General features: G+C 29.1%; 1 pseudogene across 1 annotated transcript; it reads left to right on the forward strand.

Annotated features, from left to right (window-relative positions):
• The first annotated feature begins 13,638 nt into the window (after positions 1-13,638).
• Positions 13,639-13,727, forward strand: BDBG_16672 (annotated as a pseudogene). The gene has a single exon. The product of its transcript is annotated as a tRNA-OTHER (tRNA).
• Positions 13,728-19,047: the final 5,320 nt, after the last annotated feature.

Below are 19,047 nucleotides of genomic sequence, written 5' to 3' on the forward strand. Positions count from 1 at the left end.
TCATGATTTTCTCTTCTCAAGTTAAATTCATTTTATTGCTTTAAATGACTTTAAAACTCATTTGAGTGTTAGAACACGATTACGCTCCACCACGAACTCGCTCGATTTTTTTGAATAAGAACTCGCTGATAGATTCATTGAAAAGCCCTCAATCATGCGAGTATTTTGACCCCATCGCCGACTGCATACCCCGTGTGGTGGTGGAGTTATCCAGTCAAACATGAACAAGACATTGTTCGAAACTCCTGTGTGGGATTATCCCTCATTCTCCCCTATCACACCACAACCCCGGGCCAAATTGTCATACAAATTGTAGAGTGAAAAGACCTAGCTGTATATACCAATCTTCTTGATTTTGAAAGATCCCTGATCTGTAATTGTGAAGATATCTGAGAAGCAATGTTAATGAAAACCCTGTTCATCTTTGATATTTCAAAACATCAATGCCAAGTTCCACTCTTGTACCGCCCGTCCCAATCAGGCTCATTCTCAGCAGAAAAATACAAAAAGATATCTCAGTAATAATATCAAGTACATAATTAATGAACACTTCTAAAGTGCATTCTTTATAAATACTCTGTCTGTCTTCAGTGTATCTAGACATCAATATCAAGTCTCATTCTTATATCATCTCTCTCAATCTGGCTCATCTCTGACAGAATAATACAAAAAGATACCTCAGTAACAGTATGCAATATATAGTCAGTGAATAACAAGTTAACAGAACAAGTTAACAGCATGTTAATAACTATAAATTCAGTATATCTCAAGATCTGACTGAGTCTTTGATCTCTGCACAGTGAGACATATTAAATCTAGTTTTAATATCTCAATATTCAATAGATTCTATAAGAGATTGAGAACAGTAATACTAGATTTCTATTGAATTTAAGAATTAACTCTATATTGATATAATCATTGACAAAGTCTTTTATTTTAAGATATAAATAACTAGTTTCTCTACATTCTGCCGATAATATTTATATTATTATATAGAAACAGACTTATATTCTCTATAATATCAAGACTCTGAAGAAGAAAAGTCTTGATAGAAGATATATAGTAGTATATATCTTAGCAGTTTCTATCTCATTCTTCTATAGTAGTTAATACAGAAAAAAAAAAAAGATCTTAGAAATAGTTTTTTACTTCTCTTGAAAAAGTAAGATGTTTTTCTCTGAGTTTTATATAATATTCTTATAAAGAATTAAAAAGAGAGTTATTTTCTGTTATAATTTTACATTCTTTTAAATAAGAATTACTTTTTCAGTCACTGAAAAGCTTTTATTAATACTTAATTCTTTTTTACACTTTTTATTAACTGATTTGAGTTGTATACTTATTATGTGAGAAGAATTGAATAATTTAGAATAAAATTGAATAGTTTTAATCAATTTCTCTGTAAAAAATTCATTTATTTTTTATCAGTTTTTCTGTGACGGGCTGCGCCCGATCAATCATATAGATGATTTCATTACACTTCATAGATTCTTCCACTTCACTTCATAGATTCTTCCATTTCCCTATTGAACATGTATGCCCCAATTCTCGGCCATTCTCAATCGCCGATCCTCGGCCGTCATGAACGCGTATAGATTCTTCCGCCCCGAAGCTCCACTGCATACATCACCACATATGTGTATAAATATTCATCTCAATCACTGATTTCTATGCTTTCTCTTTCTTTTTGTTCTTTAATGTTTTTCTCTTTGTTATATAAGATCTATCAATATCATATCAATCTATTCAGTGTAGATCTCTTACATTAGAAAAATGTTTATCATCTTCTTATTAGAAAATGATTATTCATGCATTGTCTCCTCATTAGAAATGATTATTCATTGAGAGATATTCAAACATGTAACAACATGTAAGAAATAGAGAAATAGTTAAACAGTTAAGAGAACACTGAGTCTTCAGATAGAAGCTTACTCATCAGTCACTCTGACTCTGCAATTAGATCTTATAAAGAGAATGTCAGTAAAAGACCTGAGAGTTCTGACACTCAGATATATGAGATATTCATATAATTACACTTCTTCAGATTTCACAGATATCACATATCTGACAAACAATATAATCATGTCTAATGATAATATAAGAGAACCTCTGAACATGAGTATAGACACAGTGCTACAGTGACTCTGAGCAATGTTGAAACTACAACAACAATAAATAGCTGATATACATGCAACTTAATAATGTCAATATAAAGAGATTTAATAATTAACTCACACAATTTCAACATCTACAGAATTGAATACAAAAGTGCTGAAAGAATGCTTAGATGCTCTCACATATTTCAATGCTTTCAATCTCACTCTCTACTCATCATGAAGAATGAAAATGCTCATGAAACTGAGTATAGATGAAGATGTCATCAGTTTATTAATCAATCAAGATTGATATATCAATGAATAATTGAAAGATTGCATGAAACAGAAGTTTCATTTATGAATAAAAGCATGTGAATCAGCATTGTGAACATCTGATAAGATCATGAAATATCTTGATATTCTATTCTGAGACACTGCTATGCAACAGAAAGTATTAGATTAGTTACAGAGCATCTGACAGAGAAACACTTCTCTTACAACATTCATCTCTGACTTCAACATCAAGATTCTAAAAGCAGGTAATCAATCTTAAGAGGATTGAATGAAGATTAGCATGCTCAAGAAGACATTAACTTTCAAACTCTTACAGACTCTTGTAAGTGTAGACAAAGACCAGACTTATAAAGACTTCTACACACAGCTCTGAACAATGAATGACTATCTTATCAAGCTCAAGAGTATACAGAACAGTGATAGAAGATATTACACTTCAGCAACTCATACACCTGTGCTGAGAAATAACAATGATGCAGATGCCATGAATTGAGTAGACTTAAATATCTACACACAAGCAAGAATCTCTGCCATCTGAACAGGCTTTCAAATCCCTAGAATCACTCTTAAAGAAGTCATCAATCAATGTCAATGTGAAGTATGCATCAACTGTAACTGATTAGAACACATTGCTTTCAACTGCTAATTGACCTATGTGTCTTTACACTCAAGAAAAAGATCAGCATCTTCTTAATTGAGAGAAAGATCAGTGTCTTCTCATTCAAAGAATGAATCAGTACCTGTTCATGTCAATCACATTCCAGTGAAGAAAGATTGAGAAGATAAATACAAGAATGTCTCAATGAAACAGGGAAAAGGTTAGCTTCTATTCAAATTCATAAACAGAAGCTTGAAGAGATCAGATAATAATAATTTAAAGAGAAAATAACAATGAATGCAATTCTTGTATCTACTGTGATTGATAATATGTATAATATGAAAGTCATGATAGACAGCAGTCTATGTCACTATGCAATGATAAAATCTTCAGTTGTAAGACATTATAATCTTCAGTGTATTCTCTTATCAAGATCCTGACTTCTCACAGAATTTAATAATTCAAAAGACATTTATATCTGTTACATGATAAAGCTGATCATAGATGTGAAAGAACATTAATATGAAGATGTCTATGTATATGAAGTTGATAATCTTGATTATAATCTTATATTAGAACTTGTCTGACTATCTGAATAAGACATCTTATTAAACACTTGAAACAGAAGCTTGATATTCTCTAACAATGATAGAGTTCATGAGAATGATATTCATAAGACTATGAATCTGACACAGATCTCTGTCAACACCTATGAAATGCTTAGAAAAAGAAGTCACTGAAAGAATCATTGACAGTAGAATCATGTGTCAATCTATTCTGTCAGTCTGACTGATATTAAAAAGACTCTAGAAAAGTTATTCTGTATTATAATAACAGATTCTCATACAAAACTCTCTCAATAATATCATGAATATCTAGATGTCTTTCAACAAGATAATAATGCTACAAATCTATCTTTCTTATAAGATTCAGAAGTGGACCACAGTATTAAGTTAAAAAAGAAGAATGATAAGAACTCTGAATAATTATGAGACTCTCTTTATAATATGTTTTAAGATGAACTTCTTCTTCTCTGAAAAACACTCAATGATCTGTTAGATAAGAAATTCATATATATTAGTAACTCTTTCACTGCAGCTTCTATTCTCTTTGTAAAGAAGTCAGATGAAGAACTCTGATTCTGTGTGAACTACTGAGATCTGAACAGATTGACAAAGAAAGATTGATATCTCTTATCTCTTATCAATGAAACTCTAGCACAGATCAGATGAGCTCAATAATTTATAAAGCTAGATGTTATTATCATGTTTTATAAGATTCATATCACTGAAGAAGATGAATATCTTACAGTATTTTAAACATATTATAATCTCTTTGAATGAATAGTCACACTCTTTGAACTGATTAATGCTCTTAGTACATTTCAGAAGTATATTAACTAAGCACTCTGAGATTTTCTTAATGAGTTTGCATCTACTTATCTAGATGACATTCTCATCTTCACTGATAAATTTAGAAAAGAATATCAAGAGTATGTGTGAAGAGTATTACAATGACTATAAGAAGCAGAACTATTAATTAATATTAACAAGTATGATTTCAAAGTTAAGAGTACTAAATACTTAGATTTCATCATAGAGGCTGGCAAGGGAATTTGAATGAATTCTGAGAAGATCTCTGTCATTCTTGAATGAGAAGCTTTCAATACTGTGAAAGATATATAAAGCTTCATTGAATTTGCTAACTTCTATCAGTAATTTATATGAAACTTCTCAGATATTGTAAGATTACTTACAGATCTCACTAAGAAAGACTCAGTATTTCAATAATCAGCAGACACTGAAGCTGCATTTACACAGATGAAGAAGATGTTCATTAATACCTCTCTGCTGATAATATTCAATTCTGATCATAAGACAGTTGTTGAGGCTGATTTCTCTGACTATATGATAGAAGAAGTGATATTATAATATGATGAGAAAGATGTTCTATAATCATGTATCTTCATATCTAAGAAACTGAGTCTCACTGAATGCAATTATGAGATTTATAATAAGAAACTTCTTGTGATTGTACACTGTTTAGAAGAATGAAACTCTGAACTTCAAAGTATCTCTGAATTTAAGATAATCACAGATTATAAAAATCTCAAATACTTCATGACTACTTATAAACTCACTGAATAACAGATGTGATGATCTGAGTTCTTAAGCTGCTTTCATTTTATAATACACTACTGTTCTAGCAGTCAGAACTCAATGACAGATGCTCTCTCATAATGAGAGTAAGATATATCATTCAATGTAACAGATACTCACTGAATGAACTGAGAGCATCAGCTCTTGAATCTGAAGATACTAGTTAATTAAGATGAAACAGTTCATAGAACTATACATGCTTCTTCAGTTAGAACTGTCATTGATATCTTTACTTTCTCTACACTGAATAAACTGTGACATACAGCAGCTCAGATAAATGAACTTTTTCAGATTCTCACTGAAGCAGTATATCAAGAAGCACTCTGATTTTCCTCAGAACTATATATAAGAACTGATATCTCAGAATATTCAATCAATGATAATAATACTCTATGATTCTGTGAACAATACTGAGTCTCTCACTCTGAATTCTTACATACTTGAATAATACAAGAGATGCATGATTTACATATGATCAGTTATTCAGGCTGTGAATAACTGTATAGAATGATTTCTCAAGAGTTCTACTGATTTGAGATATTAAACAGCATCAGACACTTTGTCTGAAACTGTAATTACTATTCTTCTATTATCTCATGAAAGAACTGTAGAAAAGATCTATTGAAATCACTCAATATCTCTGATAGAATCTGGTGAGATGTAGTAATTGACTTCACTATCAATCTATCTAAGAGTAAGAGTTGTAGAAACATTCTGATCATTGTGAATTGATTAAGTAAAGATGTAATATTGAAATCTTGTAACAAGATGAATACTGAACAAGTTGCTGAAGCTTTTCTACAGAGTCTGTTCTATCAGATATATAAATTACTGAGATCTATAGTATTGAATCAGGGCTGTCAATTTATGAGTACTCTCTGAACAAGAATCTGTCAAGTTCTCAAGATTATATACTATCTATCAACTGTCTATCACTCTGAGACTGATGATGCATCAGAATGAACAATTCAGACTGTGAAGAATTATCTCTGTAAGTTCTGTAATCACTTATAAGATGATTGATATGATCTTCTTCTACACACAGAGGTTGCTATCAACAGTTGAGATACTGTTTTAATAGATGTAAGCTCATTCTTTCTTATACATGAATATCACATGAAAGTGTTGAATCTTCTAGAGATTACACAGTTCATATAAGACTCTTACAGTTCAATTCAGATTACTGATAATATAGTAATAAAGCTCTGAGATGCCTGTGATTGAGCAGAGATCTTCATAACAACTGTAAAACAAGATTAAGAGAATTAAATCAATGTTCACTGAGATTTCACTGAACAATATAAGATAGAAGATCTGGTATGATTGAATCTTAAGAATATATGAATCACACATTCATCTTGTACACTAGATTACTGCCATATCAAGTATAAAGTGATAGAAGTTCTAGATAGTTATAACTACTGTCTTAACATATCATCAGAGATTTATAATGTATTTCACACAAGCTTGCTCTGTTATACTGTCACTGATCTGTTCTCTTCTCAACTGGCTTCTGACTGACAGTCACCAGGCATTATAGAAGAAGATAATGAGCTTGAGTGAGAGATTGAGAATATTCTCAATGAGAGACTCTGCAGCCACAGCTGATAATATCTTGTGAAATGAATCAGTTATAATCAACTGACCTGGACTCTGAGTTCTGCATTATCTGAAACAGCAGCTCTTGATCAATGAGAACTGCTTCTGAAAGAGAGGGACTAATGTGGCAGGCTGCGCCTGATCAATCATATAGACTATTTCATTACACTTCATAGATTCTTTCACTTCACTTCATAGATTCTTTCATTTCACTATTGAACATGTACGCCCTGATTCTCAGCCATTCTCAATCACTGATCCTCGGCCGCCATGAATGCGTATAGATTCTTCTACCCCGAAGCTTCATTATATACATCATCACATATGTGTATAAATATCCACTCTGATCACTGATTTCTACACTTTCTCTTTCTTTTTCTTCTTTAATGTTTTTCTCTTTGTTATATAAGACCTATCAATATCATATTGATCTATTCGGCGTAGGCCTCTTACATTTTCTCTCAAAAACTGTTATATTATTTAATTTATTATTAATTAATATCATACTTTTTCTCACTGTATTCCAAGAAAGAGATTATAAAGATTTTATTAATTTATCTCAAAAATCAATTTTAGTTTATTAGATTCTCTTTAAAAATCTAACCTAGTTACTGAACTAATGTGAAAAAAATCAGATATTTTATATATAAAAGTCTTTTACTCTTCTTTTGAAACAGTCTGATTAACCTTTCAATTGAAAATAGACTTAAAAATGTCTTAATTGAAAGAGTCTGATTAATATTTCAATTCAAAAGAGTTTAATACATATCTCAATTGAATCAGTCTGACTAACTTTTCATTGAGTAAGAATAATGAGTTCAAAAATACACTTAGTTAATGTGAAGAAAGATGCTTTGTCAAATACTATTTCTAATATTGAAATTCTGAAGAGAAGAAAGAAAGAAGAAATAGAGAAATAAGAAGTTCTTGAAATACAGAAACTTGAAAAAGTAAGCAAGATTCTTGAAAAACAGTGTCTGAGTGAGATGAATGAAGAAGTTCTGTTAATTCTTCATACTCAGACTAGATAACTATAAGAAGTGATCAAGTTCAAACTTGGAATTTTAAACACAGGTCTAAAAATATTAAAAATTTCTAATATAATCACTGACTCTTTAGTTTGCTCTTCTTATGTTTCTACTTCTTCTTCTTGTTCTTTAAATTATAAGAAAACATATGCTCAAGCAGCTGAATCTGCTATCTCTAAACCTGCTGTCTCTAAATCTACTAGCTCAAAATCTGTTCAAAATTGTGAGAAAACTGAGAAGAATACTGCTCATACTTCTATTGATAGAAAAGTAGAAAAAAAAATGCAAAAAGAGAAAAATCTTCAAATCTCCAGAAATAGAAGACTTATTTTCAAAGTCTCAAATCAGGATATCTGACAGAGAAACAAGCTAAACTCAAATCTTATTTTCAGAATTAGAAATGAAATCAATCAGCAGTTCTTTTCTCAGTTAATAACTGATATTAAAGTTCAAAAATCAGTTATAGCTTCAATTAAGTCATTCTTCTTTAGAAACTTCATTATTCTGAGTACAATGTCTGAATTCAGTGCAGAATTTCTTATTCAGAATGAGAATCTCTGAAAATCAGCAGGAGAATCTTTGTTAAACATAATAATTCAATCTGAGAGAGATGAAAAGTGAGACAAATTCATTTGTTCTGATATTTCAGTTGAAATCTTTGACTATGAGAAAGACTATTATTATTATTATTATTATTCTTCAATTATAGATGTATACAGTCAGAGACTATGACATCTATCTGAGAATCTTTAGTTCTCAGAGTTTTTCTAATATCTATAAAGTTAACTATTATACATTTATCAATTTCAGATATGCAAAATCAGAAAATTCCTGCTCAGAATACAAAAACTGTTTACAAATTGCATTATTTCAACACCTTCTGATACTTTGAAATCATTTGAAAATATCATGACAAAGGAAAAGAGAACATAGTCTTAAAGATAGACACATTAAATAGATAGATAGAAAAGAACAGAAAGAAACAAGTACAGTAAAGAGAGACTATAACAAAATAAAATTATTAAAAGATAGTATATAGCTGTTTTAACAGACTATATCTAATCAATTTCTGCCTCTTCATATTCAGATACTTCTGAATTCAGTCATTTTCTTGTAGCTGCTTGAGTTTCTAATAGAAAGTCTATTAAGTATTTAATTCCTGTCTCAGTTAACAATAAGAACCTCATATTTAATTAAATTAAATCATGCTTCTTCTTTAATCTGACTCTGAGACTATTGTATAATGCATAATACATTACAATATACTCAGAATTTTCATTCACATTGCAGAATAAGCACTCTGTTAAATCAAATCTATCATCAAATCTTTGTATATAGAATTTGAAATAACCATGTTCTAGTTTCAGCTGAATTATAGATGAGAATATTTTCTTTTTACATTTAATTGAACGAGATTTTCGCTTTGATTTTATATCAAATCTTGAATAATGTATACTCTTCTTTTATTTCTGTCAGCTTTCATTTCACTTATTTAAATAAGATTCTTTTATCTTCCTCTTTATGAAAGATTAGAACACTGTTTTTTAAATGAATCTGCTTAATTCTGAACTCTTTATAGCTGCTGAATCAGCTAATTCATTGTCATGAATATTTATATAAGCAGGAATTCAGTGTAAATGAATTATCAGTTTTAATAATCTTCTCTCTTGAATCTTCATAACAGAGTTTAAAATCAGTTCAAGATTCATTTAATTATTATGAATCTGACTGTTTCTAAGTCTTTTTAAAGTAACTTAACTATCAGAGAATATTCATATCTCTTTCAAACTATTTTCTCTTTTATGAGATTTTATTTCAATGAGTTTGAAAGATTTCACTATTACAAATAGTTCAGCATCAAAGACTTCAGATTCACAGTCTAAATTTCAGAAATCTGAGATAAAATTGATATTATCTTCTGTATAAGCAATGCCTGTATCTAATCTATTCAAATTCTCATTTTTTAAGTTATCTGAGTAAATCAGAATAGAGTCTTTTATATTAATTATAGAGATCTTCTTCAAATACTGTTTATATTCTCTCTCTTTAGATAGTTTACTTATTTATAAGTCTATGAGAGATTTCAGCTTTTCTCTTCAGAGAGATATCTTCTCATGATCAATTTTCTCAACATTTAATGAACAAAATTGATTTTTAATAAGTGAACATAGTCTATACAGTTGAGAGAGTATTTTCTTTAAAGTATTATTCTCATTTCAATCAAGAAATCTATTTCAATTCAGTGCATTTCCTGAGTTAACTGATGAAAATGAAGAAGAGACTCTGTCTCTGATTATATGATTTAAGCTCATCTTCATGACTCTCAGAGCATAGTTCATACAGGCTTTTTTAAATTGAATAGTAAAAGATGAAATTGAAGCTTCAATTTTCATTGCTTTAATAGAAGATGATTTGAATGCTTTCAGAATTCTTCTCAGAGCTCTATTTTATAGACTTTGAAAGAGTTCAGTAAAGTTATCTTGTTTATTTCATTAAACTTGAACTCTATAATCAGCTACTGAGATAATACAAGCTATGTATAATTGTATCATAGCCTGTAACAATAGATCTCTCTCAGTATTTGATAGTCTGATTATACTATTCAGTAGTCTCTCTGCCTTGATAATTCTTTGTTGAATATGAAATTTAAAATTCAACTTGGAGTTTAATCATACTCCTAGTTATTTAACATTCAAACTGGGTTTAATCTCTTTATTTAAAAGAGTTAGACTTAGTTCTTTCTTATTAAATCTGAGAGAAAAGTGAATTAACTCAGTTTTATTCATATTAAATTTAATTAGATTGATATCTGCTCTAGTAAAGATTCTCTTTACTGCTTTCTCAGTCACTTCTAAATTCTCTTTGATTGTCTTTGAACTGTAGAGTAGATCAATATCATCTACATAACTTGAAAATCTCACTATTTTCATCTCTCTATTCTTGAATAGATATGCAGTGTATATTGCAAATAAAACAGATGAGATTAAAGATTCTTATGATACTTTCATTTTTTATCTCAGTTTTATCTTGTTTTCTTTCATCAAAGAATAGTTGTATAATTCTTTTAGATATAAAACTATTAACTCATTTTATTAGAGAAAGTGACAGTTTTAACACCTTCAAAGTTTGAATTATCTTAGACTTTGAAACATGATCAAATGCATCTTTTATATCAATAAAAACTGCAGTTGAGACCAGGTCTTCATGCTTTGCTACTTGAATATCATGAATAACTGAAAGAACAGTGTTAATTGCAGAACATTGTTTTCTATCTCTTATTTATTCATTAAATAGAAGAGAATCACTAATAGAGCTTATAAAAGATAATCTAGTAGCTATTATCTTTTCTAGAATTTTTTTCAAACAGTTCAATAGAGATATTACTCTATATAACTTAGAAATTGAAGCTTTTTTATTAGATTTTGCAAGGATTACTTCAGAAGCTTCTCTTCAGTATTCAGAGTGATAACTATTTTTTAAGAGATTGAAAAAGAGATTAAAATATTCATTCTTCAAGTAGAAATATGTGTTTTAAATAATTAAGTGATTAATTGAATCAGGCCCTGTAACAGTTTTAATTGAACTTGAGAATATTACTGACTCTAGTTCATCACATATAAGCTCAGGCCATTCCCAGTTATTTTCATCAATATATTCATAAAATGACATATTCTTCTCTTTTAAATGTGATAAGTTTTGAAAGAGCATTCTTATAAAAGCTTGACATTTTCCCTTAAAAGAGTTTGTTGTATATAATACATTCTGTAATTTATATTCTAAGATTGAAAGCTTTGCTATACTTCTTGTTTTAGTATAGATAAAGATCTTAAAAACTTCTTTTTCTTATACTTCTTTAAGAAATTTGTTTCTGTAATCTATTTTGACTCTTTTAATATCTGAAAAATATTCATTTTGAATCACTTTGAACTCTTTATCAGATATTAACTTATTCTTTTAATCTCTTTTAGCAGTGTCTAATTACTTTCTTTTAGAAGTGATATTCTCATTTCATCAAGGTTTGAAATACTCAGAAGACTTTTTCTTTGAAATATTTTCTTCAATACTTGTTAGAAGAATAGATGTAATCAGCTTTACTCTATTCTTAAGTATTTCATTTGAGATATCTTGACTTTGATTTTAATAGAGCTGACTCTGTCTTTCACATTTCAGCTGTTTTACTCTTTCTTCAACTACTTATCAATCAGCTTTTTCAAAGTTATACTGATTAGAGAGAAGAGGATTTTCACTTCTTTATTTTTCACTCAGTTTAATATCAAATTGAATGATCTCATGACCTGATTCTGAGGTTTCATTTGAATCAATAAACCAGTTTATAAGTCTTTTTTTAATTAGATTTTATGATATGAAAGTTAGATCTATAATAGATTTCTGTTTCATATCATTTCTAAAGAATGTTTATTGATCAGACTTATTAACTAAATCTATTAAATATTCAAAAGTTTATTCAATCAGTTTATCTGCTCTTACTGCTCTTGTGCACTCTGAGTTTTATCAGAAATGATGTGTATTGAAGTCTTCTGCAATTATAGAGTTTTTTAAGAGAGTTATATTCAAAAATGCTTTATCAATTATTCAGATATTATTATTTTCTTTCAATTATTTTTCATTATAGATATTTATAAGTTGAATAGTATCAAACTCATTCTCTTTATCTATAATATCACTCACTAGAATATCAGGGTCAGATATGATATTAAATCTCAAATTAAATTAATATCTTTATCTTTTTTTCTCATAGATCACTACTCTTGATTTTATCTCAGATTTTTCAGAAAGAAAGCAGTAATAGCTTGAATGAGAAATAATGTACTTTTACTCAGTATCAAAGTTTGATTCTTGAAGATGTACAAAGTTAACTTTTTATTCAAATATAATCTGAAGATAAGAATAAATATAATTTGAGTTTCTATTCACATTATTTTGAATAAATGTAATTCTTAAAGAGTTTTTAAACTTTTTTTATTGTTTTTGTTGTATATTCATACTACAGAAGACTAGAGATAGAGTAGAATCTAATTACTATTATCAGATAGTAGATTATAACTATTTTGAAAAGTAGAAATCTCAACTGCTTACATTATATCTAGTTTATCATCAGAGTCATTTCTCAATTCTCTAATATTAACAAAAGTTCAAGAATTCTAATTCTGTTTACACTTAGCTGAAGAATTGAAGTTTGAAGATCTAGATAGTTGAGAATTTCTTCTTTTTAAGCTTGCAGTTGCAGATTTACTAGCTTGACTTTTCTCTTCAGTTTTAGATTTACTTTGAGCTTCATCTTTTCTTCAGTTCTTCTGAGTTCTTGAAATAAATACACATTCTTTTGAGTTAGATGCATATTTTTCTTTGCAATTGAAGTACTTAAGCAGAGTATGTTAACATATTTCATCTCTTTTTAAGCATGTTTCACATTTATGTTCACTAGTTTTATAATCTCTAGCACAGAATTTGTATTTTGAGTCTCTGAAACAAGAGATTGTAAAGTGTTCACATCTTTAACAGTTTGAACACTGTGTTTGAGCTTTGAGATTCATTCTTGAGTCTTTGTATTCATGAACTCTCATTTTCAAACCTGCTACTCTTACTTCACAAATTCTTGATTATTCAAGTGTCTTTATATACACTAGAACAGAGACATTTCTTCTACTCTATTTAAACTCAATTGAATTAAGTCATACAGACTCTTTTCTCAGTTGAATAGAATTGTATTCTTCTAATTCATTTTTAAGAAGTAGCATTTCTTTCTCACAGTCAAAGATTTCAACTGAAATATTATAAAGAATGAATTTATCTCATCTTTCATCTCTTTCAGATAGAATTGTTGTGTTTAACAGAGATTCTACGCCCCGGTGGCTGAATGGTTAATGCGGCCACCCGGTAGCGCCTTGGCGTGGGAAACCAAGGCGCGTGGGTTCAAAACCCGCAGGGGATACATTAAATCCGGAACTCAAGCACCTCAGGTTTCTAATAAATACAGAGGTGTACAAATCGCTTCAATGAATCGCTCTATGTTCCTGGGCTGGGAAGTTATTATCACATGTATCTAATTGTCACTCCTTTGTATTTTCCTATGTTCTTGTTATCTTGGCATGGTCTCAACACCTGTATTTCCTCCTGTATAACCAACACTTGACCTGTATTTAACATCACGCAAGGACTCATCATAAGCTCCGCTTGCATATGAGTATAATGGAAGAATAATAATAATAATAATAATAATAACAGAGATTCTACTACTGATTTTCAGAGATTCTCATTCTGAATAAGAAATTCTGCACTGAATTCAGGCATTGTGATCAGAATGATGAAGTTTTCAAAGAAGAATAACTTAATTGAAGCTATAACTGATTTGTGAACTTTAATATCAGTTATTAACTGATAAAAGAACTGCTGATTGATTTCATTTCTAATTCTGAAAATGAGATTTGAGTTTAGCTTATTTCTCTGCAAGATGTTCTGATTTGAGACTTTGAGAATAAGTCTTCTATTTCAGAAGATTTGAAGATTTTTCTCTTTTTACATTTTTTTCTTCACTCTTCTATCAATAGAAGTATGAGCAGTATTCTTCTCAGTTTTCTCAGAATTTTGAGCAGGTTTTGAGACAGCAGATTTAGAGATAGCAGGTTTAGAGATAGCAGATTCAGCTGCTTGAGCATATATTTTATTCTAATTTAAAGAAGAAGAAGAAGAAGAAGTAGAAAAGAAAGAAGAGCAAACTGAAGAGTCAGTGATTATATTAGAAATTTTTAAAGCTTTTAGAACTGTGTTTGAAATTTCAAGTTTGAACTTAATCACTTTCTGTAGTTGTCTAGCCTAAGTATGAAGAATTAATAGAACTTCTTCATTTATCTCACTCAGACACTGCTTTTCAAGAATCTTGCTTACTTTTTCAAGTTTCTGTATTTCAAGAACTTGTTATTTCTCTATTTCTTCTTTCTTTCTTCTCTTCAGAATTTCAATCTCAGAAATAGTATTTGAGAAAGCATCTTTTTTCACATCAACTGAGTGTATTTTTGAACTTATTATTCTTACTCAATGAAAAGTTGATCAGACTTATTCAATTGAGATATTTATTGAACTCTTTTGAATTGAAAAGTTGATCAGACTGTTTCAAAAAAAGAATAAAAGACTTTTGTATATAAAATACCTGATTTCTTTCACACTAGTTCAGTAACTAGGTTAGATTTTTGAAGAGAATCTAATAAACTAAAATTAATTTTTAAGATAAATCAATAAAATCCTTACAATCTCTTTCTTAGAATATAGTGAGAAAAAGTATAATATCAATTGATAATAAATCAGATAATATGACAGTTTTTGAGAGAAAAACTGATAAAAAATAAATTAATTTTTTACAGAGAAATTGATTAAAACTATTCAATTTTATTTTAAATCATTTAATTCTTCTCACACAATAAGTGTGCAACTCAAATCAGTTAATAACAAGTGTAAAAAAGAATTAAGTATTAATGAAAGCTCTTCAGTCACTGAAAAAGTAATTCTTACTTAAAAGAATATGAAATTATAATAGAAAATAACTCTGTGTTTAATTCTTTGTAAGAATATTGTATAAAACTCAGAGAAAAATATCTTACTTTTTCAAGAGAAGTAAAAAACTATTTCTAAGATCTTTTTTTTTTGTAATAACTGCTGCAGAAGAATGAGATAGAAACTGCTAAGATATATACTACTGTATACTCTCTATCAAGACTTTCTCTCTTCAGAGTCTTGATATTATAGAGAATATAAGTCTGTTTCTATATAATAATATAAATATTATCAGCAGAATGTAGAGAAACTAGTTATTTATATCTTAAAATAAAAGACTTTGTCAATGATTATATCAATATAGAGTTAATTCTTTAAATTCAATAGAAATCTAGTATTACTGTTCTCAATCTCTTACAGAATCTATTGAATATTGAGATATTAAAACTAGATTTAATATATCTCACTGTGCAGAAATCAAAGACTCAGTCAGATCTTGAGATATACTGAATTTATAGTTATTGATATACTGTTAACTTATTCTATTAACTTGTTATTCACTGATTATCTGTTGAATACTGTTGCTGAGATATCTTTTTATATTATTCTGCTGAGAATGGGCCAGATTGAGAGAGATAGTACAAGAGTGAGACTTGATATTAATATCTAGATACACTGAAGACAGACAGAGTATTTATGAAAAGTGTACTTCAGAAGTGTCTGTTAATTATATGCTTAATAGTATTGCTGTGATATCTTTTTGTATTTCTCTGCTGAGAATGAGTCAGATTGAGATGAGTGATATGAGAGTGAGACTTGGCATTGATGTTTTAGAACATCAAAGATGAACAGGGTTTTCACAGACATCACTTCTCAGATATCTTTGTAATTACAGCTTGAGAATCTTTCAAAATCAAAAAGATTGGTGCATATGACTTGATCTCTTCACCTTACAATTTGTATGACAATTTGGCCTGGGAATGTGGTGTGATAGGGGAGAACAGGGGATAATCCCACACAGGAGTTTCGAACAATATCTGGTTCACATTTGTCTGAATAACTCCACCACCACACGGGGTTTGCTGTCGGCGATGGGGTCAAAATGCTCGTATGATCGAGGACTTTTTGATGGATCTATCGGCGGGTTCTTGTTCGAAAAATCGAGCGAGTTCGTGATGGAGCGGTTTTTTGACTTGATGATAGATGCAGCTATAACTATGTTTGACTATGAGGAAGAAATGCTGCTTCTCAAAAAATGAATTAGAAGAATACAATTCTATTCCACTGAGAAAAGAGTCTGTATAACTTAATTCAATTGAGTTCAGACAGAGCAGAAGAAATGCCTCTGTTCTAATGTATATAAAAAGACTTGAATAATCATGAATCTCTGCAGTAAGAGTAGCAGACTTGAAAATGAGAGTTCATGAATACAAAGACTGAAGAATGAATCTCAAAGCTCAAACACAGTGTTCAAACTGTCAAGGATATGAACACTTTACAATCTCTTATTTCAGAGACTCAAAATGTGCATTCTGTGCTAGAGATTACAAAACTAGTGAGTATAAATGTGGAACATGCTTAAAAAGAGATGAAATATATCAATATACTCTGCTTAAGTGCTTTAATTGCAAAGAAAAACATGCATCTAGCTCAAAAGAATGTGTATTTACTTCAAGAACTCAGAAGAACTGAAGAAAAGATGAAGCTTAAAGTGAATCTAAAACTGAAGAGAATAGTCAAGCTAGTAAATCTACAACTACAAGCTTAAAAAGAAGAAACTCTCAACTATCTAGAGCTTCAAACTTCAATTCCCCAGCTAAATGTAAACAGAATTTGAATTCTCAAACTTTTGTTAAGATTAGAGAATTGAGAAATACCTCTGATAATAAACTAGATATAATGTAAGCAGTTGAGGTTTCTACTTTTCAACATAGTTATAATCTACTATCAGATAATAGTGATTAGATTCTGCTCTATTTCTACTCTCTTTTATTATGAATATATAACAAAAATAATAAAAAAAGTTTAAAAAATTCTTCAAAAATCACATTTATTTAAAACAATGTGAATAGAAACTTAAATTGCATTTATTCTTGTCTTCAGATTGTATTTGAATAAAAAGTTGACTTTATACTTCTTCAAGAATGAATCTTTGATGCTGAGCAAAAGTACATCATTTCTCATTCAAGCTATTACTGCTTTCTAACTGAAAAATCTGAGATAAAATTAAGAGTAGTGATTTATACAAGAAACAGATCAAGATATTAATTTAATCTGAGATTTGATATCATATCTGACTCTGATATTCTAGTAGGAGATATTATAGATAAAGAGAATGACTTTGATATCATTCAACTTATAAATATCTATAATGAAAAGTCATTGAAAGAAAACAACAATTTCTGAACAATTGACAGAGGATTTTTAAATATAATTTCCTTAAAAAACTCTATGATTACAGGAGACTTCAATGCACATTATCTCTGATAAAATTCAGAATACAGAAGAGAAGTAAGAGCAGATAAACTGATTGAATTAACTTTTAAGCATTTAATAGATTTAGTTAATAAGACTGATTAATAAACATTCTTTAGAAAAGACATGAAAAAAAATCTATTATAGATCTAACTTTCATATCATAAAATCTAATTGAAAAAAGACTTATAAACTGATTTATTCATTTAAATGAGACCTCAGAATCAGATCATCAGATTATTTAATTTAATATTGAACTGAGTAAAAAATAAATGAGTGAAAATCCTCTTCTCTCTAATCAGTATAACTTTGAAAAAGCTGATTGAAAAGCAGTTGAAGAAAGTGTAAAACAGCTGAAATCTTAAAAACAGAGTGAGCTCTATTGAAATCAGAGTCAAGATATCTTAAATGAAATACTTGAGAATAGAGTAAAGCTGATTACATCTATTCTTCTAACAAGTATTAGAGAAAATATTTCAAAGAACAAGTCTTCTGAGTAGTGTGAATCTTGATAGAAATGAGAATATCACTTCTAAAAGAAAATAATTAGTCACTGTTAAAAGATTTGAAAGAATAACTTAATATCTGATAAAGAGTTCAAAGCTATCTGAAATAAATATTTCTCAGCTATTAAAAGAGATAAAACAGACTGCTGAAACAGATTTCTTAAAGAAGTATAAGAAAAAGAAGTTTTTGAAGCCTTCAACTATACTAAAACAAGAAGTGTAGCAAAGCTTTCAATCTTAGAATATGAATTTCAGAATGAATTATATGCAGCAAACTCTTTTGAGAAAAAGTGTTAAGATTTTATGAGAAGTGTCTTTCAAAACTCATCACATTTAGAAGAGAAGAATATGTCATTTCATAAATATATTGATGAAAATAACTGGGAATGATCTGAGCTTACACAAGATGAACTATAGTCAGCTATATTCTAAAGTTCAATTAAAACTACTGCAGGACCTGATTCAATCAATCACTTGATTATTCAAAACACATATTTATACTTGCAGAATGAATATTTTAAGCTCTTTTTTAATCTGTTAAATAATGATTATCATTCTGAATGCTGAAGAGAAGCTACTGAAGTAATTCTTACAAAATCTAATAGAAAAGTCTTAATTTCTAAGTAATACAGAGTAATATCTCTGTTAAACTGTTTAAGAAAAATTCTAGAAAAGATAATAGCTACTAGATTATCTTTTATAAGTTCTATTAGTGATTCTCTTCTATTTAATGAATAAATGAGAGATAGAAAATAATGTTCTGCAATTGATACTGTTCTTTCA

This window comes from Blastomyces gilchristii, assembly GCF_000003855.2.
Source record: "Blastomyces gilchristii SLH14081 genomic scaffold supercont1.4, whole genome shotgun sequence".
NCBI lineage: Eukaryota > Fungi > Ascomycota > Eurotiomycetes > Onygenales > Ajellomycetaceae > Blastomyces > Blastomyces gilchristii.